Raw genomic sequence first — 26933 nt, 5'->3', positions numbered from 1 at the left:
CTCGCACACCTTAAGAAACTTAAGGCAGATGTGGTTATGTTACAGGAAACGCACCTGAAACTGATAGACCAGGTTAGGCTACGCAAAGGATGGGTGGGGCAGGTGTTCCATTCGGGGCTAGATGAGAAAAACAGGGGGGTGGCTATATTAGTGGGGAAGCGGGTAATGTTCGAGGCAAAGACTATAGTGGCGGATAACGGGGGCAGATACGTGATGGTGAGTGGCAAACTACAGGGGGAGACGGTGGTTTTGGTAAACGTATATGCCCCGAACTGGGATGATGCTAATTTTATGAGGCGGATGCTAGGACGCATTCCGGACCTAGAGATGGGAAAGCTGATAATGGGGGGAGATTTTAATACGGTGTTGGAACCAGGGCTGGATAGGTCGAAGTCCAGGACTTGAAGGAGGCCGGCAGCAGCCAAGGTACTTAAAGATTTTATGGAGCAGATGGGAGGTGTAGACCCGTGGAGATTTAGCAGACCTAGGAGTAAGGAGTTCTCGTTTTTCTCCTATGTCCATAAAGTCTACTCGCGAATAGACTTTTTTGTGCTGGGTAGGGCATTGATCCCGAAGGTGAGGGGAACGGAGTATACGGCTATAGCCATTTCGGATCACGCTCCACACTGGGTGGACTTGGAGATAGGGGAGGAAACAGGAGGGCGCCCACCCTGGAGAATGGACATGGGACTAATGGCAGATGAGGGTGTGTGTCTAAGGGTGAGGGGGTGCATTGAAAAGTACTTGGAACTCAATGATAATGGGGAGGTCCAGGTGGGAGTGGTCTGGGAGGCGTTGAAGGCGGTGGTTAGAGGGGAGCTGATATCAATAAGGGCACATAAAGGGAAGCAGGAGAGCAAGGAACGGGAGCGGTTGCTGCAAGAACTTTTGAGGGTGGACAGACAATATGCGGAAGCACCGGAGGAGGGACTGTACAGGGAAAGGCAAAGGCTACATGTAGAATTTGACTTGCTGACTACAGACACTGCAGAGGCACAATGGAGGAAGGCACAGGGTGTACAGTACGAATATGGGGAGAAGGCGAGCAGGTTGCTGGCACACCAATTGTGGAAAAGGGGAGCAGCGAGGGAAATAGGGGGAGTGAGGGATGAGGAAGGAGAGATGGAGCGGGGAGCGGAGAGAGTGAATGGAGTGTTCAAGACATTTTATAAAAAATTATATGAAGCTCAACCCGCGGATGGGAGGGAGAGAATGATGGGCTTCTTGGATCGGCTGGAATTTCCCAAGGTGGAAGAGCAGGAAAGGGTGGGACTGGGAGCACAGATCGAGGTAGAAGAGTGGTGAAAGGAATTAGGAGCATGCAGGCGGGAAAGGCCCCGGGACCGGATGGATTCCCAGTCGAATTCTATAGAAAATATGTGGACTTGCTCGCCCCGGTACTGACGAGGACCTTTAATGAGGCAAAGGAAAGGGGACAACTGCCCCCGACTATGTCTGAAGCAACGATATCGCTTCTCTTAAAGAAGGAAAAGGACCCGCTACAATGCGGGTCCTATAGACCTATTTCCTCCTAAATGTAGATGCCAAGGTCCTGGCCAAGGTAATGGCAATGAGAATAGAGGAATGTGTCCCGGGGGTGGTCCACGAGGACCAAACTGGGTTTGTGAAGGGGAGACAGCTGAACACGAATATACGGAGGTTGTTAGGGGTAATGATGATGGCCCCACCAGAGGGAGAAACGGAGATAGTAGTGGCGATGGATGCCGAGAAAGCATTTGATAGAGTGGAGTGGGATTATTTGTGGGAGGTGTTGAGGAGATTTGGTTTTGGAGAGGGGTATGTTAGATGGGTGCAGCTGTTGTATAGGGCCCCAGTGGCGAGCGTGGTCACGAATGGACGGGGATCTGCATATTTTCGGCTCCATAGAGGGACAAGGCAGGGATGCCCTCTGTCCCCATTATTGTTTGCACTGGCGATTGAGCCCCTGGCGATAGCGTTGAGGGGTTCCAAGAAGTGGAGGGGAGTACTTAGGGGAGGAGAAGAACACCGGGTATCTTTGTATGCGGACGATTTGCTACTATACGGGGCGGACCCGGCGGAGGGGATGCCAGAAATAATGCGGATACTTGGGGAGTTTGGGGATTTTTCAGGGTATAAATTGAACATGGGGAAAAGTGAGTTGTTTGTGGTGCATCCAGGGGAGCAGAGTAGAGAAATAGAGGACCTACCGCTGAGGAAGGTAACAAGGGACTTTCGTTACCTGGGGATCCAGATAGCTAAGAATTGGGGCACATTGCATAGGTTAAATTTAACGCGGTTGGTGGAACAGATGGAGGAGGATTTCAAGAGATGGGATATGGTATCCCTGTCACTGGCAGGGAGGGTGCAGGCGGTTAAGATGGTGGTCCTCCCGAGATTCCTCTTTGTGTTTCAGTGCCTCCCGGTGGTGATCACGAAGGCTTTTTTTAAAAGGATTGAAAAGTGCATCATGGGTTTTGTGTGGGCCGGGAAGACCCCGAGAGTGAGGAAGGGATTCTTACAGCATAGCAGGGATAGGGGGGGGCTGGCACTACCGAGCCTAAGTGAGTATTATTGGGCCGCTAATATTTCAATGGTGAGTAAGTGGATGGGAGAGGAGGAGGGAACGGCGTGGAAGAGATTAGAGAGGGCGTCCTGTTGGGGGACTAGCCTACAGGCTATGGTGACAGCCCCATTGCCGTTCTCACCGAGGAACTACACCACAAGCCCGGTGGTGGTGGCTACACTGAAGATTTGGGGACAGTGGAGACGGCATAGGGGAAAGACTGGAGCCTTGGGGGGGTCCCCGATAAGAAACAATCATAGGTTTGCCCCGGGGGGAATGGATGGGGGATATGGAATGTGGCAAAGAGCAGGAATAACGCAACTGAAAGATCTGTTTGTGGATGGGAAGTTCGCGAGTCTGGGAGCGCTGACCGAGAAATATGGGTTGCCCCAAGGGAATGCATTCAGGTATATGCAACTGAGGGCTTTTGCGAGGCAACAGGTGAGGGAATTCCCGCAGCTCCCGACACAAGAGGTGCAGGACAGAGTGATCTCAAAGACATGGGTGGGGGATGGTAAGGTGTCAGATATATATAGGGAAATGAGGGACGAAGGGGAGACTATGGTAGATGAACTAAAAGGGAAATGGGAAGAGGAGCTGGGGGAGGAGATCGAGGAGGGGCTGCGGGCAGATGCCCTAAGCAGGGTAAACTCGTCGTCCTCGTGTGCCAGGCTAAGCCTGATTCAGTTTAAGGTATTACACAGGGCACATATGACTGGAGCACGGCTCAGTAAATTTTTGGGGGTGGAGGATAGGTGTGCGAGGTGCTCGAGAAGCCCAGCGAATCATACCCATATGTTTTGGTCATGCCCGGCACTACAGGGGTTTTGGATGGGGGTGACAAAGGTGCTTTCAAAAGTAGTAGGAGTCCGGGTCGAACCAAGCTGGGGGTTGGCTATATTTGGGGTTGCACAAGAGCCGGGAGTGCAGGAGGCGAGAGAGGCCGATGTTTTGGCCTTTGCGTCCCTAGTAGCCCGGCGCAGGATATTGCTAATGTGGAAAGAAGCCAAGCCCCCGGGGGTGGAGACCTGGATAAATGACATGGCGGGGTTTATAAAGCTAGAGAGGATTAAGTTTGTCCTAAGGGGGTCGGCTCAAGGGTTCACCAGGCGGCGGCAACCGTTCGTCGAATACCTCGCAGAAAGATAGACGGAATGGGAAAAAGAAGGCAGCAGCAGCAGCCCAGGATCGGGGGGGGGCGGGGGGGGGGGGGAGGAACCAGAAGGACTCTCAGGGTTGTTAATATATACTGTATAATATGTATAGGTCGTTGCTACAGATAATTATATATTGGACTGTTAAATTATATTTTTGGAGAGTGTTACTTGTGACAAGGCAGTTGCCAATTAGGGCTAGTTTTCATTTTTGTTATTTATTATTTATTCATTTTTTGTTTATAAAATAGGTCATTGTTATTTGTGTTGTTATAATATTGTGTAAAGGATGCACAATGTACTGTGTTGGTTGACCAAAAATTTTCAATAAAATATTTAATTTAAAAAAAATCTGGAATTAAAAGTCTAATGATGATAATGAAACCATTGTCGATTGTTGTAAAAACCCATCTGGTTCACTAATGTCCTTTAGAGAAGGAAATCTGTTGTCCTTACCGGGTCTAGCCTACATGTGACTCCAGAGCCACAGCAATGTGGTTGACTCTTAAATGCCCTCAGGGATGGACAATAAATGCTGACCCAGCCAGCAATACCCACATCCCATGAGTGAATAAAAAAATATTTTTATATCTAGTTTCTTTGCAATCAGCACATAAAAATGTTAAGCACAGACCTTAATTCTTACAAATTAAAATAATCCTGTTACAGTTAGACTTGGGAGTGATAAACTTGGGTAGTCATTTTATACCTCTTCATATGGTTGTAAATTAAAGGTAAAGTCACCATAGTCCCAGATGACCATAGGCTGTTTTTCCTTTGAGTGGGACAGGTGACCGGTGGTAATTTAACCTAAGGATCACCACACCTCAGGTGAGGGGCAAGGTTGATAAGGCGTGCCTTCATGAATCACCTATGAATAATCATATGGTTATAATACATGCTTCAGGGCCTCTCAGAGATAATTCTTTCATGGAATGTGCGCATCGCTGGTTGGGCCAGCATTCATTACACACCCCTAATTTCCCTTAAGGAAGTGGTAGTGAGCCTCCTATCCCCTGAAGCCCTCAGTGATAATACAAATTTAATTCAACGACAAGAGCCCCAGGGGAGATGATAGCTATGTGGCACGTCTATGACAAATGGCTGAACAGTACGAGTTCGGATTCGCACTCAATGACATGTTGAGAGACAGGTTCGTCTGTGGTGTTAATGACACAGCCATACAAAATAAATTATTAATAGAGGCAAAGATTACCTTATAGAAGACATTCGAGATCGCCCAGGCTATGGAAAATGCTGAAAGGGGACAATGAAACTGCAAAGCATGAAAGCAGACGAGGTCCACCAAGTTAGATGGGATGCCGCTGGTGGTCATGGTGCCAAGGATGAGGGCACAGAAAGTAATGAGCAACGAGGCTGAGAGCAAAAGAGGGTGTAGAGATTTAGGGAAGCTGGGCCATGAATCAGGAGCAATGAAGAATCCTACCGGTGTGGGCAGATCTCCCCCAGGAGAGATGTAAATTCAGGGAGGCTGGATGTTATTCCAACTGTCGGAGCGGGTACATTAGGGGCAAGTACAAGACTAAGCAGAGCCTACCGGGGCTGCCAAAAAAATATTCCGACTCCAGTGCACAGTGTTGAGAATAACCCTGAAAACGGATCTGAGGTATATAACATGAAGATCGGCAAGTCGGCCCCAATCACGATTGTGTTGCTGGTAAACAGTTAGCTACTCAGAATGGAGGTAGACACAGGTGCCTCCGACAGGGTGCGGGGGGGGGGGGGGGGTAGTCCACTCCCTAAAGTTAAGAAGCACGATGGCCAAGCTCGCCACGTACACTGGAGAAGCTTTACGTTTTGCAGAACCCGACCTGTTCCCTATGCCTTACATGAGAAGATTGAATTGGAACTGAAGCGGTTGGGAAGACTTGGGCATCATCAAGCCTGTACAGTTTTCAGAGCGGGCAGCTCCCATCGTGCCAGTGGTTGAGCCAGATAGGACCATTAGGATATGTGGGCATTACAAATTTATCGTGAATCAGACAGCAAAATTGGACCGATAGCCAATATCAAGAATGAAGATTTATACACTAAATTAGCAGGAGGTTTAACTTACACTAACCTTGAGACGAACCATGCATACTAACAATTAAGAGTTAGATGAGGCACCCAGAGAATTTGTTGCTATAAATACCCACAAAGGCGTGTACCAGTATACCAGGCTACCTTTCTGACCTCATCGGCATTTGCGATTTTCCAGCACACGTATAAAGTTTTCTACTGGACCACCCGCAGTGGTTGTCCATCTAGACGATGTACTGATTACAGTAGCATCTGAAGAGGAGCACCTGGCAACTCTCAAAGACATTTTTTGAAAGATTTAAGGCTTGAGTAAGGCTAAAAAGAGAAAAGTGTACATTCCATGCTCATGAAGTGATGCACTTGAGGTTTAGACTAGATGCCCAGAGCTGCACCTTATGGAGAAGATAAACGTAATTACAGAGGCACCAGCCCCACAAAAAATGTGTCAGATTGAAAACTTTTTTAGGAATTGTGAATTATTACATAAGATTTATTCCTAATCTTACTACAATGTTGGCACGCCTACACACACTGCTCAAAAAGAACCGCAGGTTGAATGGAGTGAGCATCAGAAAGAAGCTTTTGAACAGGTGTTGCAGACACCAGACCAGGGGCTGGATTCTCTGATCCTGGGGCTAAGTGTTGACGCCGTCGTAAACGCCGGAGCGTTTTACAATAGCGTCAACAGGTCCCTAGGATCAGCGATCCTGCGCCGCACAGGGGGCCAGCACGGCACTGGAGAGCCTCACGCTGCTCCAGCTGCCGATACGGGCATCAGAACGGGCGCCCCGGGCCGTGCATGCGCGCTATGGCTGGCGCGAGTTCGTGCATGCATGCTACGGCCAGCGCCAGCTCGCGCATGCCCATGGGTTGCCTTCTCCCCGACGCAACGTGGTGGAGACCTACATGGGCCTGGCGCGGAAGAAAATAGGCCCCCACCGGGATAAGCCTGCCCGCCGATCGGTAGGCCCCGATCGTGGATCAGGCCACAGTGGAGGCCCCCCAGGGAGGCCCCCCTCCCCCCCACCAGGCCGCCCCCCGCAACATGAATGCCGAGGTCCCGCCGGATAGGACCATACAAGAACGGCGCCGGCAGGACTCGCCTAACTCGGCGGGCCCTCGGCCCATCGCGCGGGGAGAATCACCGGGGGGGACCGCGTTGAGCGGCCCCCGACCGGCGCCAATGGTGCCGATTCTCTGGTCAACGGAGAATCGGCGTACCGGCGCCGGAGCTGCGTCACGTGAACCTCCCTCCCCGGCAATTCATGTTGATTCCAACAGTGGCTAAGATACTGGACCAGAATGGCAATGTTTTTATTTTTATTTTTAAGGCTCTATGGAAAAATGAGTGGAAAATCCAGGAGTGATTGCATCAGAAACAGGGCTTGGTTAATTTTACAAACAAAACTTTATTAAAACAAAAGAAAAACAATACTTAAACTATTGAGCTCAAATCTAACAAAAACAGCTTACATGTATCTCTTAATCCTAACTCATGATTTCCCATTAAACAGCACGTAAAATGAACATACAGCTCTCAACTCCACTTACACAGTCAGGCAAAAATGATGCTTAATCCTTCAGACTCCTTTCCGAAAGCCAGTCTCTGTGGCAGCTTTTCATGACCTCTCCCGGTGGCTTTCTCAATCCTTCTGCCCCCACCTTTTCGAACAGGATTCTTTTTCTCTCTGCGATCCGCCCAGACCCTCAAACAAGGGTTCTGTCCTGTGATGTCCAGACTTGAACTCATCATCGCTATCTGGGCTTTTGATTGCCACTCCCGCTGACACATATTAACAAGGCCATGCTATGAATATGCAATTAACCTCCAATTTAGAGTAGCCCAGAGGGCAATGAATCTTGACTGAATCATCCTGGCTGAACAGAGGTATCCTGTTTATTCCCATTAATGAGTTTAAGTCTGAATAGGGCAATAACTCAGGCCAGGTGTTGGCATATACCTCTGACTCAGCTTTACCTCTGACTCAGTTTTACCCTCAATCTGTTAACCCCTAAATTACCCACTATATCTTCAATCCAATTTCCTAATATCTCCCTATTGTAATACAGGTTAAACCAGCTTTGTAGTCAGCCACTCTCTTTGGTCATTTTGACTCCTCAAAAGAGATCATTCTTACTGGCAGTGCAGCTCCATATGGAATCGGAGCTGCTTTAATGCATGAGATGGAAGATGATGCAGAAAGGCCTATGCCTCCTGGGTTCTGAGCAGTGCTGAAAAAGCTGAGGGCACAATCTATCGGCTGCGTTACGCCCCTGTTCAGGTTAATGGGGTTGCAACGTGGCCAGTAGTTGCTGGGAGGGGTCTCTTCTGGGATTTACCTGCCTTGTCATGCCTCATGAGATCTAAACGGATCTCGCAAGACGTCGTGATCAGTATTTGGCAAATCTGCATATTAGATTGAGTAGCTAGTCTCACTCTGATATGCACCTCCCCTGATTTACCCGAGGCGCTGGGATCTAACCCCTTCACCTCGGAGATCTTAGGCGAGCGCTGTTCAGTACTGGTCCCCGCTAATGGGACAGGTGGAATGGCACTTGGGCAGGTGTCTCCCAGGGGATCGAAGGCCCCTGGGTGGCTGGCCTCTGGGTAGGGTGCCACCCTGGCACTGCTGGTGCCACCTGGGCACCCTGGCACTGTCAGCCTTGCACTGCCAGCCTGGCACTTTGACGGTGTCACCTGGGTGCCAAGGTGGCATTGTCAGACTGGCAGGGGCACTGCTGGCAGTGCCACACTAGCATTGTGCCCACTCCAGGGATTGGGCCCGGAGGTGCCCTGCCCGTTAGAGGGGGTGACTGAGGATGATCTTTTGGTGAGTTGGGAGGAGTCTGAGGGTCACGTGGGGGGGGTTGAGGGATCAGGGCGCCATTTAAAATGGCGTCCTGATCACCTCCTGCACTGAGCAGTTCTGGCGAACGGAGCTTCCTCAGTGCTGGAAACCGGACTAAGTGCGGTCTCGGCGGGATGTTCCCCGCAGGAGGTCCTGGATTGCAACAGAGTCCCGTTCGACAGTATGGTCACTCTCGGTGCTGCGAGCACCAGGAAACAACCGGCTAAACGCACTCAACACGGGACTCTGTTGCAATTTAGTTAGATCGCGCCCTTATTCTAAAATCGATAAAGAGGGACTAGCCATAATTTTTGGAGTGAAGAAGTTCCAGGAACATCTTTATAGTTGGCACTTATAGTAGTTACTGACCACAAACCTCTGTTAGGCTTATTTAGGGAGGATAGGGCTGTTCCTCCCATAGCTTCAGCTCGGGTCCTACGTTATGAACAAGAAGTCTTACAACACTAGGTTAAAGTCCAACAGGTTTATTTGGAATCAGGAGCTTTCGGAGCGCAGCTCCTTCACCAGGAACCTGCTGTTGTAAGACTTCTTACTGTGCCCACCCAGTCCAACACTGGCATCTCCACATGTATTATTAGCAGCCTACCAGTGTACCTTTCAGCATAGGCCGGGCACACACATATCAAATGCAGATCTGCCAGTACCACAGGAAATTGCCCTTGCTCTAAATTTTCTCAATACACTGCCCATGTTTGTGCAGCAGATCAGGTTTTGCATACAGAAGGACCCCATATTATCTAGAGTTGAGCATATGGTCCTCCACAGCTGGCTTGATGATAACAGGTCTGAGCAATTAAGACCCTTTCAGATAAGAAAAGAAGAGTTAAGTTGAGAAGGGCGACGTATTATTGTGGGGAGCAACGGTGGCCGTTCCCATTCCAGCTAGAAAGTTATCACGATAAGAGTTACACTGTGGTCCATGACAAAGATGAAGGTGTTCACATGTAGCTATGTGTGGTGGCCTGGGATAGATACCAACATAGCGAATCTGGTCAAACAATGTGACGAATGTCAAATGCAGAAAGAATTGCACTCTGTGGCCCTAGTGCACCCTTGGGAGTGATCAGGTTAACCATGGGTGTGACCACACATCGCTTTGCGGGCTCATTCATGGGTGCCATGTCCCTGCTCATAATGGATGCCCATTCCAAGTGGTTGGACAAAATGAAGTCCATGACCTCATTAGTAACAGTAGAGAAAATGCAGCAGATATTTGCCACCCATGGGTTGCCCAAGGTACAAATCTTGGATAATGGGCCTGTATTTACCACTGAAGAATTCCAGTATTTCATGAGAACCAACCGTGTTCAACGTCTTCGAACTGCTCGCTACCACCCTGCTGAGTGGCCAGCCAAACATTCAAAACCGCCGTGAAGAAAGTCATCAGTCGCTCTACAAACCATACTGGCCCGTTTACCCGACCGCCTATAGAACAACACCACATGTCACCCACCACAAGTGTTACACCTGCCAAGTTACTAATGGGCAGACGTATTAGTACAAGGTCGGATCTGGTAATTCCGAATTTGGCAGGAAGGGTGGAGGTAAAACAGAATGCACAGAAGAGACATCACTCCCACCAGGTGGTATCACTACCACAGGGCAGCACGGTAGCACAAGTGGATATCACTGTGGCTTCACAGCGTCAGGGTCCCAGGTTCGATTCCCCGCTGGGTCACTGTCTGTGCGGATTCTGCATGTTCTCCCCGTGTCTGTGTGGGTTTCCTCCGGGTGCTCCGGTTTCCTCCCACAGTCCAAAGACATGCAGGTTAGGTGGATTGGCCATGATAAATTGCCCTTAGTGACCAAAAAGGTTAGGAGGGGTTATTGGGTTATGGGGATAGGGTGGAAGTGAGGGCTTAAATGGGTCGGTGCAGACTCGATGGGCCGAATGGCCTCCTTCTGCACTGTATGTTCTAAGTCTAAGTCATAAATGTTTGGCACTGCTGCCTCAGTGTCAGGGTCCCGGGTTCAATTCTGGCCTTTTGTCATTGTCTGTGTGGAGTTTGCACGTTCTCCCCGTGTGTGTGCATTTCCACCGTGTGCCCCGGTTTCCTCCCAGTCCAAAGATGTGCAGGTTAGGTGGATACAGTGAGGTTATACGCACAGTGTTGCCAGCACTAAAAAGTCTCCGTCTATGTAAAATAAAAGTCTGTCCAAATTTTTCCCATTCATTCACGAATATGACACAACATGCAATTATTTATATGATGCCTTTAACTTAGTAAAGATCACATGAGGATGGATCACGCTCAGATTACACCATCATACATCAAAAAATTCACAGTCATTGGACTAGATCTTGGTTTCTGATGGTGTAAAATCAGTAATAACAAAAGGGCAATCTGGGTCTGGAATTAATGTCTCATTTAAAAGTACGGGTACCTCCAACAGTATAGCACTCCCTCAGTACTGCAGCTGGGAATGTCAGTTTGGGATGTCATTTTCGGAGGGGGATTTGAAACCTGGACCTATCAGCAGTCTTGCTCCTCCTGAATCCACAGGAAAAACTAATGAAGGAGACTTAGAGCTCGATTCTCCGTTCCTGCGGCTAAGTGCTGACGCCAACGGAGGGTCCGTTGAGTTCCACGGCTGAAAATCGGCACCACACCTGCACCAATTCCGCTACCGGTGAGGGGCTAGCAACGGCGCCGCGTGAAACACCCACGGAACACGCAGAAAACGGTGGGACACGTGCAGGGCTGACAAGCTGCAGCCGCACGTACACTACCACCCCCCACACAGGCACCGATCGCGCCCGAACGGATGGCGCGTACCTATCCACCCTGACCCCACAGCCCACTCCCCGGCCACCCTCCACTACTCCCCCCGGCCCTGGCAGAAGCCCCCCGGCCAGCAGCATGGCTGTCGGCGAGGTATGGCGGTGCTGGACATTGTCCGTACGCCCTCTCTCTCTCTCTCCGCAGCCACCACGCCAGGTTCACAACCGCTGAGACCACACGTGGCCCGCGCCGTTGGGATCCCAGCCCATCAGAAGCGGAGCATCGCAGTTCGGCCCGATAACGGGATGCAACTGCGCGCGTCGCAATGACGCCAATTTGAAGAGGGGGGAGCATCGCGATTCGGCACCAAACAAGCGCCTGCCACGATTTCAGCACCGGGATCTGTTCTCCGCCCGGATCCCCATTCCCGATTTCGGCATCGGGCAATGGAGAATCCCGCCCTTATCCTTTTCGGGACTCTTTTAACCGTGGCTCTAACCTGACCTGGCAGAAGGTTCACAATGAATTCCCTCACAGGCCTCCGGTTAAAATAACAATCTGGTCTGGAGGACACCTTTGGATCCATGCCTCTTACTGAAAGAAGGACCCTACTGGTTTCAACTACTTGCACACGAGAGAAAGTTAAAACCAGGGCCTGCCATAAAAGAGTGGAACTTGAGTGCGGGGGTCAAAGGGTGATTCTAACTCTCCAGCCACCCATGCAGGCTGGATTCTCTGTTTCAGGGACTATGGGCGGGATTCTCCGACCCCCCGCCGGGTCGGAGAATCGCCGGTGGGGGGGCGGCATGTATCCCGCCCCGCCGCTCCGACGCCGGCTGCCGAATTCTCCGGCACCGGTTTGCGGGCGGGTGCGGGGATCGCGCCGCGCTGGTCGGGTGGCGTTGGCAGCAGCCCCCCCTCCCCCGGCAATTCTCCTGGCCCCGATGGGCCGAGCGGCCGCCCGTTTTCGCCAGTCCCGCCCGCGTGAAATAGACATGGTCCATCCCGGTGGGACCTGGCTTGGAGGGCGGCTAGCGGAGTCCTCGGGGGGGTCCTGGGGTATCCGGCCCCGGGGGGAAACACAGTGGCCTGGCCTGCGATCGGGGCCCACCGTTGGCACTCTTTCCCTCCACACCGGCCTCTGTAAGGCTCGGCCATGGCCGGTGCGGAGAAGAAACCCCCGTAGAGGAAACACGCCGGCAGTTCTGCGCATGCGCCAACTCGCGCCGGCCCACGGTGGCCCTTCGGCGCCGGTTGGCGCGGCACCAACCCCTCCAGCGCTGGCCTAGCCCCCGGAAGTGCGGAGGATTCCGCAAATTCCAGGCGCACCGCTCTTGGCGCCGGTACGGGCCGCCCCGCCGATTGCGGGAGAATCCCGCCCTATGTCCCTACGCCGTCGTAAAAACTGTGGCCTTTCATGCCAGAAAAACTGGCGTCAAAAGGCCCCATATTCACAGCCCTGCAGGGGGCTAGCAGTGACCCGTCGTGAATCTTGCAGCTTTAGCTACAGATACAGGCCCCCGCACTTCCGGGCAGAGGCCGCGCATGCGCACGGCGGCAAATAGTGCCCCCGATCGGCCACGCCCACGACACGGACCACCCACCCAAAACAGCCTGCTCCCGTATGAGGCCTCCCCCTGTTTCCCGAATGGCTGGGACCACATTAGAAATAGAAATTCGGCCGGTAGGGGGCGAAGAATAGCGGGGCGGGCCTCAAGCAATGGGCGCATGTAGAGGATACGCGGCTCAGCGTACTACCCGGGGTACGCCGCTTTTCGAGGGCCGGAGAATCGGGGAACCGGCGCCTATCCCGATTCCATGCGTAAAAGTGGATTCTCCACCCGGCGCCGGACGCGATTTCAGCGTCGGGGTGCGGAGAATCCAGTCCAAAATGGTTTCTTTCACATTTACCATATTTACAGGGCATACTTGGGTTCCCTGTAACTAATTTGTTCCTCTGGCAGGGAGAGTTGATGTTAGATTTTAATATATCAGCAACGCCAATTAAGTCCAGATTATAAACGTAAAGAGAGTAAATGACACCCGCCAGCGGAAGAATTTGTAAAGAGGAAGCGTGCACCACCAGGACTAATCACTATGACAGGGTGACTGCCCCTTTAAAAGACTTGAGAGCGTTTGATGGTGAGGGTGGAATTCATATTCCTTTTTGTTATTCGAGCCTGCAAAACGCCTACAGCTGTTCAATGGGGTTTACTGGGCTGGAAGACATTGTGGGGACAGTGTGTAGCTAAAAGCTGTAACTCAATATGTTTGGTCTGCCGAGTGGGACAGTGAGAATGAAGTCCTTGAGGGATTGAAGAAATTAAAGGGGCCGCTCCAACAATGTGCAGTTGTCAGGAAAATGGTGCGAACAACTTGATCACCTGTCCATTACTCAGAATAAGGGCTTGAAGGAAACGAGCCTCTGTTCTAATGTAACTGCCCTTTGCTGCATGCCTCATGTGCTAACTCCTCTTTCTCCATCTTTGATTTCTCTCCGTCTCTTTCTTCCATCATTGATTGTCACACAATCGAATTGTTTGCCTCTGATTCCCCTCCCCTTCTCTGTCAGAAGCACAGGCAGGCTCTCTCTTTTCAGCGACTTTGCATGGATCTGGTTACAGTTGCTATGGCAACGGTTGCACGCGTTGTTGCCAAGCTCTCTTTCAGCAAGTATTCACGCCTATCCACAAATGTTTCTTTATCTGATCTCAGTCTGGCTGTTTTGTCCACCAGCCATGCTTGGCAATTGTCTCTAAGCTGAGCTGTGGGGAGGGAGGCCTTTCAATTGAAAATTTGACTTGAATGTTTTTTCTTGCAGGTTCCTATAGGCACAGACGCAGCCAAGCATGATTACTGCCATTGCCTTCCCGTCAAACCCCTCCCCCCCTCCCGCCATCACTTGTCCACTGCCCAAGGTTATTGACTGTTCTCTAGAAATGCAAAGCATCTCATCAAATTGTTCTTTCCAATTTGTCATTCCACATTCAAATATTTCAATTGCTAATGGATCTCCGCTGGCATTACTCCAGAGTGGAATGGAGTCTGAAGCAGGTAACGCCGTCATAGTCCCAGGTGACCACAGGCTGCTTTTCCCTCGGAGGGGGGAGAGCTGACTGGTGGTGATCTAATCTAAGGACCGCCACACCTCAGGCAAAGGGCAAGGTCGAGAATAATCTCAGCCGGCCCGGGAATTGAACCTGCGCCGCCGGCCTTAGTCTGTATCGCAAACCAGCTGTCCAGCCAAGTGAGCTAAACCGGCCACCCTGGATCTGGCTTCAGGACATCTTCCTCAGTGTACCCGAACAGGCGCCGAAATGTGGCGACGAGGGGAATTTCACAGTAACTTCATTGCAGTGTTAATGTAAGCCTACTTGTGACACTAATAAAGATGATTATTATTATTTATGTCACCGTATTCTCTCCAAATTAATACAAGTCTCCTGCCAGAGGCTGTCATATAAAGCAGGCTTCAGGACATCTCGCTATCCCCTAACTTTGCCAATTCACATATCTTCCTTAACGGGATCTGGCTGCTCTCCGATTGTTATTCTGAATTCTAATCCTCCTGTTTACCGAGGAGTAAAATGGTCCTGCCATTGGCAGTCATTATTCGCTCAAGTTGACGCTACTGCCAGCAAAGAGGGATTATGGATTGACAGTACTGCCCCCTCAATGGGTGAATGTATCATTCGTTCTGAAAATCCACTTTTTTTTCTTTTCTTTTTTCACGGGGTGTGGGCATTGCTGACAAGGCCAGCATTTATTGCCCATTTCTAATTACCCTTGAAGTGAGTGTCCGGCGCGGCCGTTTCAGAGGGCTTTGGGCCTGGAGTCACGTGTAGGCCAGACCAGATAAGGGCGGCACATTTCTTTCCCTAAAGAACATCAGCGAACCAGGTGGGTTTTTACAACAATCAACAATAATTTCATGGCGCCATTGCTGAGTCTAGCTTTCAATTCCAAATGTATTAATTGCGTGTCAATTCCACCGGGAGGTGAGATTTGAACCCGCCTCCACACGGCATTAGCCTGGGCCTCTTATTCGTCCAATGACAAGTCACGCCCTAATCTATGTTGAGCTGGTTCAGCTCCATCAGGCAGGCAGTCGGATGTTAGAATCGATCCAAGCGCCCACTGAAAGTCTGTTAGCAAATCAGATTTCTTCTTCCTCATTACTATCCAGTGTCATTTTCTTTAAATGTGACGTACACTTTGGCAAGCACCGACTTGGGCTGGTTGAGTTGGCTATTCCAGTTCTGCTCAGCTGAACAGCTTGCCAAAGTTCTTTATCTACGCTCACACATGAAGAGCCACCACTCAGACAGTGCACAGACTGTGCTCTGATATTCTGCCCAAGTGGCCATCATGTGTTAGCAGAACGGCCGTTTAAAAGAAAAGCTTGCATTTATATAGCGCTTTTCACAAGCTCAGGGTGTGAATCGTAGAACCCCTACAGTGCAGAAGGAGGCCATTCGGCCCATCAAGTCTACACTGGCCCCTGGAAAGAGCAGCTTACTTAAGTTTAAGCCCACGCCTCCACCCTATCCCCGCAACCCTGCCTAACCTTTTTGGAATTTAGCGTGGCCAATCCACCTAACTTGCACATCTATGAACTGTGGGAGGAAACCGGAGCACCCGGAGGAAACCCAAGCAGACATCAAATGGCATCCTCCAGCACTATAGGAATTCTATGGTTCCACCTACCCATTGCAACAGACTGGGAATGCTACAGTGCTGCCGTGTTTAAAATATCATCCATCGTAGCCCTGCAGCCTCACGGCGCCGAGGTTCCAGGTTCGATCCCGGCTCTGGGTCACTGTCCGTGTGGAGTTTGCACATTCTCCCCGTGTTTGCGTGGGTTTCATCCCCACAACCCAAAGATGTGCAGGCTAGGGGGATTGGCCACGCTAAATTACCCCTTAATTGGAAAAAATTAATTGGGTACACTAAATTTATATTTAAAAAAAATATCATCCATCGTCATTGGATTGAAGTGTGTGGATCTTTATTGTGAAACCTGAACGAAGGACCCAAAGGCCACAATGCAGCCTAACGTCAATGGAAAGAAAAGAACGTCAATTCCTACAGCATCGTTCGCAATCTCCAGACATGCCAACGTTTCCTAGTCCCTTTGAAGTGGTGTCAGGATCGCAATGTTGTGGGCAGGGGAGGTAATTGAACAACAGTAATCAACTAGGTGGCAAATTTGGGACTTCAATAAGACTGGGAAACAGGGCGGAAAGCCCACACTTTTACAATGGGGCAGTGAGCTGGCGCTCAAGATTCCCCTTGAACCAATGAAGAAGAAACAGATTTCACATCAGGTGGGTGGGCGGCACAATAGCACAGTGGTTAGCACTGTTGCTTCACAGCGTCACGGTCCCAGGTTGGATTCCCGTGTCTGCGTGGGTTTCCGCCGAGTGTTCCGGTTTCCTCCTACAAGTCCCGAAAGACGTTGTGTTAGGTAATTTGGACATTCTGAATTCTCCCTCCGTGTACCCGAATAGGCGCCAGAATGCGACTAGGGAATTTTCGCAGTAACTTCATTGCAGTGTTAATGTCAGCCTACTTGTGACAATAAAGATCATTATTAGATGCGTTCCCAAAATTACATCTTGTAGAAAAGGGTTGTGGTGGGGGAGGGGATACGCTTCACAGATTGGTCCAAAAATTCCACTCCAGGCTCTACATCTGACCATTGACTATGAGTCATGGTCTTGATGTCACATTCTCATATTCTGTTAATGGGGCCCCAGCAGATGCTTCTGATACTTTAAGCCACGCATGATGATATCACACGCATGAAATACTTTTCACATTTTACGGAGATAATGTCATAATTGGGAAAGGCCAACGTCGTGAGAAATACACAAATGGTTTAGATTCCTTTTGGGTTAGAGGGCTTGAGAAAAGTTGATTTAGGTGATTGAAGTAAGTCTTCTCTTAAATTACCACAAATCATCTCGAGGAATGGTGATGTCTTCACAGTACACTACCTCGTGTGATAGAGTGTCAATTTATAAAATGAAGTGAAGTAAAAGTATTGCCTGTGACACACTGGCATCGATGCAAAAAACTTATGCTCTTTGCCCCAATATGTTGCCCTCCTCCCCGAAGGTGTGCTGTACAAAACTCTAGACAGACCCTATTCAGACCACTGCATTGAGTTCTGGGCACCAGAGGCTTTACTGATTTTGGAGGAGGTTCAGTTCCAGGTAACCAAAATGATGTTGCGCTTAAAAGGGTTATACTATGATAACAACTGAGATCATGGGTGGGTTCACCATTCCCCGACGTCGATTTCGTAATCGGCGATCGGGCGGAGAATCCCTTCTGACGCCGAAATCGGGGGCGGCGCCTGTTTGACGCAGGTTTTGTATGCTCCGCCCCCTATGAAATGTCATCATCTCATCGCACACCACATGCCATTAGGTTACCCGGAGGTCCTCCCCTGATGGGCCAAGTTCCCGACCGAGCGGTTGACGTGTGGTCTGAGCGGTCGGTAACCCAGTGTGGCGGCGGTGGATTGTGTCGAGCGGGAGCCGTGTTGCTGGCCGGGGGGGGGGGGGTTTATGCATGGGCCGGGAGGATTGGTGGGGGGTGGCCAGGGGGGCGCCATGTTTCATGTGCGGCCACCGACCCGGCTATTCTCCAGGCCGGGAGTTTTTCTCGGTGCAGCTGCTAGCCCCTCACCGGTTGCAGGATCGGTGAGGGGTCGCCGCCAATTTGTTTGTCGTAAAACGCCAAGGTTCCTTCGCTGACGTCAACACTTAGTCTCAAAAGCGGTGAATTCGGTATTTCCTCGAGCATCGAAGGTTAAGGGGTGATCTAATTGAGGCAGAAAAGATTAAAAGAAGTTGATACGGTAGACAAAGTGAACAAAGTTCATTCAGGGATGATGCCAGGAAGCACTTCTTCATTAAGCGGAGTAGAAATCTGCAACTCACTATGGCCGGCACGGTGGCACAGTGGTTAGCACTGCTGCCTCACAGCTCCAGGGACAGGGGCTCAATTCCGGCCTTGGGTCACTGTCTGTGTGGAGTCTGCACGTTCTCCCTGTGTCTGTGTGGGTTTCCTCCGGGTGCTCCGGTTTCCTCCCACAGTCCAAAGATGTGCAGGTTAGGTGGATTGGCCACGATAAATTACCCATTAGTGTACAAAGGTTAGGTGGGGCTACAGAGATAGAGTGGAGGCGTGGGCTTAAGTAGGGTGCTCTTTCCCACGAGCAGGCGTAGACTCGATGGGCCGAATGGCCATCTTCGGCACTGTAAATTCTATGATTCTATTGTTCTGCCCTCAGAAAATATGCAGGTCAGGCTGGGGCCAAGAGGGAATCTCAAAACTGAGTAAGATTTCTCTAAACTCAGTAGATTTTTGTTCGCCAAGGTTTTTAAGTAGTCCAAGGTGCGTGGGTGCAGTTTAGTTGCCTTGGCCTCAAGGAACTTCATCCTGCGAATGAATCTGTAACTCCAATAAAACAAGAATTTCGTGATCATCATGATCAAGGGTTAATTCTCAGCGACCTTTGTAGAAGGTTAATTGAATGAGGCAATCTTTTGTTCGGAGGCCAGATGCCAGGGACACTAAATTGTGTGATGAGGGCAAGCTCATAATGTGCGATGAATGGGAACCAAGTTCCCTGGGAAAGTGCTCTGTGTTCTTATGGTTGGAGTGAAAAGCAGAGAGCGCTTACCAGTACTGATAGCATTTTATAATCCCGAGATAGCTCTTCCTTTGTAAATTCTGATGGCAGCGATCAGAATGAGAGTTCAGTTTTCTCATTCTTAATGGAACATAGAAAGTAGGTGCAGGAGTAGGCCATTCGGCCCTTCGAACCTGCCCCGCCGTTCAATGGGATCATGGCCGATCATGCAAATTCAATATCCCACTCCCGCTTTCTCTCCATACCCCTTGATCCCTTTAGCCGCAAGGGCCATGTCCAGCTCCCTCTTGAATATATCCAGCGAACTGGCCCCCACAACCTTCTGCGGTAGATAATTCCACAACTCTCTGAGAGAAGTTCTTCCTCATCTCAATCCTCAATGGCTTACCCCCTATTCTTAGGCTGTGGCCCCTAGTTCTGGACATCCCCAACATCGGGAACATTCTTCCCGCATCTAGCCTGTGCAGTCCCATCAGGATTTTATATGTTTCTATGAGATTCCCTTTCATTCTTCTACAAAAGCCCAGTTGATCCAGTCTTTCTTCATATGTCAGTCCTGCCATCACAGGACTTAGTCTGGTGAACCTTCGCTGGACACCCTCAATAGCAAGAATGTCCTTTCCCAAACTAGGAGACCAAAACAGCACACAATACTCAAGGTGTGACCTCACCAGGGTCCTGTATAACTGCAGCAAGACATCCCTACTCTTATAGTCAAATTCTCTCGCTATGAAGGCCAGCATGTCATTACCTTTCCTCACCACCTGCTGTACCCGCATGCCAATCTTCAGCGGCTGTTCCACCATTTTCTTTTAAATAAATTTAAAGTACACAATTATTTTTTTCCAATTAAGGGGCAATTTAGCGTGGCCAATCCACCTACCCTGCACATCTTTGGGCTGTGGGGGCAAAACCCACGCAGACACAGGGAGAATGTGCAAACTCCACACAGACAGTGACCCGGAGCCGGGATCGAACCTGGGTCCTCGGCACCATAGGCGGCAGTGCTAACCACTGTGCCACCGTGCTGCCCTAGCGACTGTTCCACCATGCCACCCAGGTCTCGTTGTACTTCCCCTTTTCCTAAACTGCCACCATTCAGATAAGGATCTGCCTTCCTGTTTTTGCCACCAAAGTGGATAATCTCACATTTACCCACATTATATTGCATTTGCCAAGTATTGCCCACTCAGCCAGCCTGTCCAAGTCACTCTGCAGCCTCTGTGCATCTTCCTCACAGCACACACTGCCACCCAGCTTAGTGTCGTCTGCAATTTGGAGATATTGCATGCAATAAATTCATCCAAATCATTAATGTACATTGTGAACAGCTGGGATCCCAGTACTGAACCCTGCGGTACCCCACTAGTCACTGCCTGCCACTTTGAAGAGGACGCATTTATTCCCAATCTCTGCTTCCTGTCTGCCAACCAGTTCTCGATCCACGTCAATATATTACCCCCAATACCATTGTAGCGATATGTATATGTGCTGGTATGTAAAGAGTTAACAACTACATCATAGCATAAGACAACCACTAGATGGCAGCACTGGAACCATGCATAAATATGTGAACTCAGAGGATTTTGCTCTCTTCAAACCAGGAGTGACTAGACAGCAGTTAGAGAGAGTTATAGCATAGTTAATACTTATAGTTAAATACAGTTAATACTTATTCTGATTTACTTTATCACCAGTGATAATTCTGTAAGAGTGACCAAACTCATTAATATTTAATTCATTATTCATTACACCTATTTTGCTTTGAATTGAAGATTGGTAGTTTCTGTGAAATCTAACCATCAGATCATTCTGGGAGTAAAGCAAAAAGTAACGGCATATTACAAACAAGTAATACAACATGGTACCAGGATTTGGCTTCAGGAAACGAGCTAGGGTAATATAGATAGATCAGATAAAGAAGAAAACCTTAGCAGCTATTCAACTCAAGAAGCATCGCAGCAAACAAAACCTTCGAAGACAAACACCTTGATGGACAAGGCTCAAGCTCCTCGACGCCCAAGGATAACAGGTAATTTGAATGCAAACTGGAAGCTGTTTAAACAGCAATTTCAAAATATCTGGAAACAACAGATTTAACCAAAGCAACCGATGCTTGCAAAATTGCATTGCTTTTAACTATGACTGGTCAACATGCGATAGATATATACAACTCTGGGCAGCACGGTGGCACAGTGGGTTAGCCCTGTTGCCTCACGGCGCCGAGGTCCCAGGTTCGATCCCGGCTCTGGGTCACTGTCCGTGTGGAGTTTGCACATTCTCCCCGTGTTTGTGTGGGATTCACCCGCACAACCCAAAGATGGGCAGGCTAGGTGGATTGGCCATGCTAGATTGCCCTTAATTTGAAAAAATTCATTGGGTACTCTAAATTTATAGAAAAAAAAAGAAATATACAACTCTTTTCAATATTGCGCTGGTCAGGACAAAGCTAAATTTGATGTTACTCAAAACAAATTCGACAACCACTGTAAGATCCAAACAAATGAGACATTTGAACGTTTCATCTTTCATAAAAGATCGCAAAAAACAGGGGATTTGTTTAATAGCTTTGTAACAGACTTAAGACTTTGAGCACAATCTTGTAATTTTTCAGCACTGCATGATTCTTTAATTTGGGATCAAATCGTGTTTGGTATCAATGATGAGCACCTCAGAGAAAGGTTACTGAATCAAAAGGATTTAACGTTAGAAATAGCGATCGAAAAATGCCTTGCACATCAGCAATGTAAGAATCAGTACCAAGAGTAATATATCTGTGAAAAAGGCGTGAAAATCCACCACGAGGTTGAGTGTGTAAAAGCGGTGTCGCAATCGAAGAAGGTGCACGTTTCGGACGGCAGCCATCTTGCACGCGCGCACTCAAACCCTGCACATGCGCACTTCGTGAAAAATGACCATGAGCTTTAATTTTGCTAACTAATCTCTTGTGTGGGACCTTGTCAAAAGCCTTTTGAAAGTCCAGATACACAACATCCACTGGTTCATCCTTGTCCACTCTCTTGGTCACATCCTCAAAAAGTTTCAAAAGATTTGTCAAGCATGATTAACCTTTAGTGAATCTATGCTGACTTGGACCGATCCTGTCCCCACTTTCCAAATGCTCAGTTTTTTCATCCTTCATTATTGACTCCAGCATTTTCTCAAGCGATGTCAGGCTAACCAGTCTATAATTCCCCGTTATCTCTCTCCCTGATTTTTTTAAAAGTGGGGTTACATTAGCTACCCTCCAATCCATTGGAACTCTTCCAGAGTCTATAGAATGATGGAAAATGATCACCAATGCAGCCACTATTTCTAGGGCCACTTCCTTAAGTACTCTGGGATGCAGAGCATCAGGCCCTGGGGACTTATCGGGTTTTAATCCCATCAGTTTCCCCAATATTACTTCCTGACTAATAAGGATTTCCTTCAGTTCCTCCTTCATGCTAGACCCTCTGTCCCCTAGTATTTCCGGAAGGTTATTTGTGTCCTCCTTCATGAAGACAGGTCCAAAGTAAATGTTCAACTGGTCTGCCATCTCTTTGTTATGAATTCACCTGATTCTAACTGTAAGTGACCTACATTTGTCTTCACCAATCTTTATCTCTTCACGTATCTATAGAAGCTTTTGCTGTCAGTTTTTATGTTTTCTGCAAGCTTACTCTCATATTCTATTTTGCCCTTCCAAATTAAGCCCTTTGTCCTCCTCTGCTGAATGTTAAATTTCTCCCAGTCCTCAGGTATGCTGCTTTTACTGACCAATTTATGTGCTTCCTCTTTGACTTTAACACTATCCCTGATTTCACTTGTTAGCCATGGTTGAGCCACCTTCCCTGTCTTACTCTTGCGTCAGACAGGAATGTGCAATTGTTGAAGTTCATCCATGTGTTCTTTAAATGTCTGCCATTGCCTATCCACCGTCAACCCCTTCAATCTCCTTTGCCAGCTTATCCTAGCCAATGCATGCCTCATACCATCAAAGTTAGTTTTCTTTAAGTTCAGGACCCTAGTTTCAGACTTAACTGTGTCACTCTCCATCTTAATGAAGGATTCTAACATATTATGGTCACTCTTCCCTAAAGGATCTCGCTAATTAAGTAATCATTGCTTAATAATTGACTCCAGCATTTTCACTACCAGCGATTGGTAGGGAAAATGTTGCTAATTAATCCTCTCTCATTGCACAATACCCAGCCTAGGATGGCCTGCTCTATAGTTAGTTCTTCGACATATTGGTCGAGAAAACCATCCCTTCTACATTCCAGGAAGTCCCCCTCCATCGCAACACTACCAGTTTGATTAGCCCAATCAATATGCAGATTGAAGTCACCCGTAATACTGCTGTACCCTTACTGCATGTATCACTAATTTGCTGTTTGATGCTACCCCCAACCTCTTGTAAACTTCATAGAAACCATATTTGCACAGCCCTTGCAATGAATAGCCAATGGAGGTTGGAGCCCATCCTTTCCGCAGGCCTCAAATACCATCTTCTTTCACAGTGATAGACTACCCTTTAAAGATGCTCTGGTATCTGCTTGGTGGTCTGTACACAACTCCCAATAACGTTTTTTGCTCTTTGGTGTTCCGCAACTCCACCCATACAGACACCACATCGTCCAAGCTCATGCCCTTCCTTAATATTGCATTAATCTCCTCTTTAACCGGCAAAGTTACACCACTTCCCTTTCCTTTTATCGTTCCTGAATATTGAATACCCCTGGATGTTGAATTCCCATCCTTGGTCATCCTGGAGCCAAGTCTCCGTGATCCCAATTACATCATATCCATTAATGATTGTCAGCACAGTTAATTCATCAACGTTATTACAAATGCTTCTCGCATTGAGACACAGAGCCTTCAGGTTTGTTTTGTTGACATTGATTGCCCTTTTAGAATTATGATGATGTAAGGGTCTTTTTAATTTTTGCCTTTGGTTTCTCTGCCTTCCACTTTTCCCTTTACTGCCTTTTGTTTCTGACTCCACCTTACTTCCCTCTGACTTCCTGCATCAGTTCCCACTCCCCTGCCACATTAGTTTAACCCCGCCCCCCAACAGCACGAGCAAAGACCCCCCCTCGGACATTGGTTCTGGTCCTGCCCAGGTGCAGACCGTCAGGTTTGTACTGGTCCAATCTCCCCAAAACCAGTTCCAATGTCCAAGGAATTTGAATCCCTCCCTCTTGCACCATTCTTCAAGCCACGTATTCATCTTAGCTATCCTGCCATTCCTACTCTGACTAGCATGTGGCACTGGTAGCAATCCTGAGGTTACTACCTTTGAGGTCCTACTTTTTAGTTCAACTCCTTAAATTCAGCTTGTAGGACCCTCATCCCGTTTTGTAACTATATCATTGGTGCCTATATGCACCACGGCAGCTAACTGTTCACCCCCCCCCCCCCCCTCCAGAATGCCCTGCAGTCGCTCTGAGACATCTTTGACCTTGCACCAGGGAGGCCACAAACCATCCTGGAGTCTCGTTTGTCGCCACAGAAACGCCTATATATTCCCCTTACAATTGAATCCCTTATCACTATAGCTCTGCCGCTCTTTTTCCTTCCCTCCTGTGCAGCAGAGCATGCCATGCTGCCATGAAGCTGGCTCCTGCCACCTTCCCCTGGTGAGCCATCTCCCCAACAGTATCCAAAGGTGTATCTGTTTTGGAGGGAGGTGACCACAGGGGACTCCTGAACTGCCTTCCTATCCTTCCTCTGTCTGGTGGTCACCCATTCCCAATCTTCCTCAGTAATCTTCATCTACAGTGTGACCAACTTACTGAACCTGCTATCCACAATTTCCTCAGCGTCGCGGACGCTCCGAAGTGAATCCACCTGCCGCTCCAGAGCCGTCAAGCGGTCTGTCAGGAGCTGCAGTTGGACAGACGTCCTGCATGTGAAGGCGTCAGGGACGCTGGAAGGGTCCCTGACTTCCCAATTCGCACAGGAGGAGCGTGACACGGGTCTAGAATCTTCTGCCATGACTTAACCATGACATATGGATGATAAGGGAATAGTGTAGATGGGCTTTAGAGTGGTTTCACAGGTCGGCGCAACATTGAGGGCCGAAGGGCCTGTACTGCGCTGTAATGTTCTATGTTTTAACCCTGAAGTTAACTTTACAACAACGCCAATGGAGAAAAACAGAAAAGAAAATAGAAAATAGAAAATAAAATGGTGCACCTGGGAAATGTAACCCAAAGTCATTGAACATGTCCAGCCCTTTCTATTGGGCAAATAGCAATTACTCACCATCATCACAGTCAGCAACTTCAAAGGCACTGTTTAGCCATTAGAACCTATTTTGTGGAGTTTAATACTTACTGATTTAAAAGCTCCACTAGTTTCAGGCAGAGTTAGGTCTCCAAGCAGCTTCGATCAGCTTTATGCACTGCTGCTGGCCCAAGAGGCAGTCAGAAAATTGAGCTATATTCAGATAATTCTGCCATCAACTCCGTAAAGGGGAAAAATCATGCTGGCATGGACATGGCCGCTGTATGTGGGATGAACGGTAGCACGGTAGCATTGTGGATAGCACAATTGCTTCACAGCTCCAGGGTCCCAGGTTCGATTCCGGCTTGGGTCACTGTCTGTGCGGAGTCTGCACATCCTCCCCGTGTGTGCGTGGGTTTCCTCCGGGTGCTCCGGGTTCCTCCCACAGTACAAAGATGTGCAGGTTAGGTGGATTGGCCATGATAAATTGCCCTCAGTGTCCAAAATTGCCCTTAGTGTTGGGTGGGGTTACTGGGTTATGGGGATAGGGTGGAGGTGTTGACCTTGGGTAGGGTGCTCTTTCCAAGAGCCGGTGCAGACTCGATGGGCCGAATGGCCTCCTTCTGCACTGTAAATTTTATGAATGTGATTGGCTGTGAGTCCAACAGCGGGGACTTGACAGGCTGGATGCTGAAAGGATGTCTCCTCTTATGGGAGAAAGTAGAATGGGGCGGGGTGGAGGGGAGGGGGCGGGGGAGGTCACGGTTTAGAAATAAGGGGTGTCCTGATTAAGAAAGAATTGAGGAGAATTTTGCACCCTGTGGAATTCTCTTCTCGAGAGAGCAGTGGAGGCAGAGTCGCGGGAAAGTGGATTGGCGGCCCCAATCAGACCAGCGATGAGCTTATCAAATGACAGCTGAGCAGTCTCGAGAGGCTACCCCAGCGCCTAATTCGTATGTTCACGTGGCTCGTCTCGCGGAGGTGACGATAAGTTTCTGGTTGGAGTGATGTCAATTAACAAGTTGGAATGTAGCTGCTAAAACAGTGATCTGACCCGGAATAAAGGCAGAAACGCAAGGTCAACGCTGCCTGGGGGCGACGCAGTTTGCTGGGTTGGTCACCCTGACACTTGATTCAATATCCCCTCCTGCTGGCGCACCACGGCTACAATATGTACAGTCGGCTCACCAAGGTTACTCTGATGGCACCTACATCCTGAGTGACCTCTTCCATCCAGAAGAACAAGAGAATCAATGCTGCAGAGCATTGAGAACTTGAAGTAACCATCAATATCCCTGCGAATGGGAACAAAAGGGCAGCACAGTAGCATAGCGGTTAGCACAATTGCTTCACAGCTCCAGGGTCCCAGGTTCGATTCCGGCTTGGGTCACTGTCTGCGCGGAGTCTGCACATCCTCCCCGTGTGTGCGTGGGTTTCCTCCGGGTGCTCCGGTTTCCTCCCACAGTCCAAAGATGTGCAGGTTAGGTGGATTGGCTGTGATAAACTGCCCTTAGTGAACAAAATTGCCCTTAGTGTTGGGTGGGGTTATTGGGTTATGGGGATAGGGTGGAGGTGTTGACGTTGGGTAGAGTGCTCTTTCCAAGAGCCGGTGCAGACTCGATGGGCCGAATGGCCTCCTTCTGCACTGTAAATTCTATGAAAAGGAGCCCAACTTGGCAATCAGGTGACTCGCTATTGAATGAAGTGTAAACGTTCTTTCAC

General features: G+C 49.1%; 1 protein-coding gene across 2 annotated transcripts in view; it reads right to left on the bottom strand.

Moving 5' to 3' along the window:
* Positions 1-26933, bottom strand: part of coro2ba (coronin, actin binding protein, 2Ba) — a 241835-nt gene that overhangs the window by 174919 nt on the left and 39983 nt on the right. The gene's annotated exons all lie outside the window — the stretch shown is intronic.

Source organism: Scyliorhinus torazame, chromosome 12, assembly GCF_047496885.1.
Source record: "Scyliorhinus torazame isolate Kashiwa2021f chromosome 12, sScyTor2.1, whole genome shotgun sequence".
Taxonomy (NCBI): domain Eukaryota; kingdom Metazoa; phylum Chordata; class Chondrichthyes; order Carcharhiniformes; family Scyliorhinidae; genus Scyliorhinus; species Scyliorhinus torazame.
Note: the sequence above shows the minus strand (reverse complement) of the source record. Positions and strands in the feature narration are given on the sequence as shown.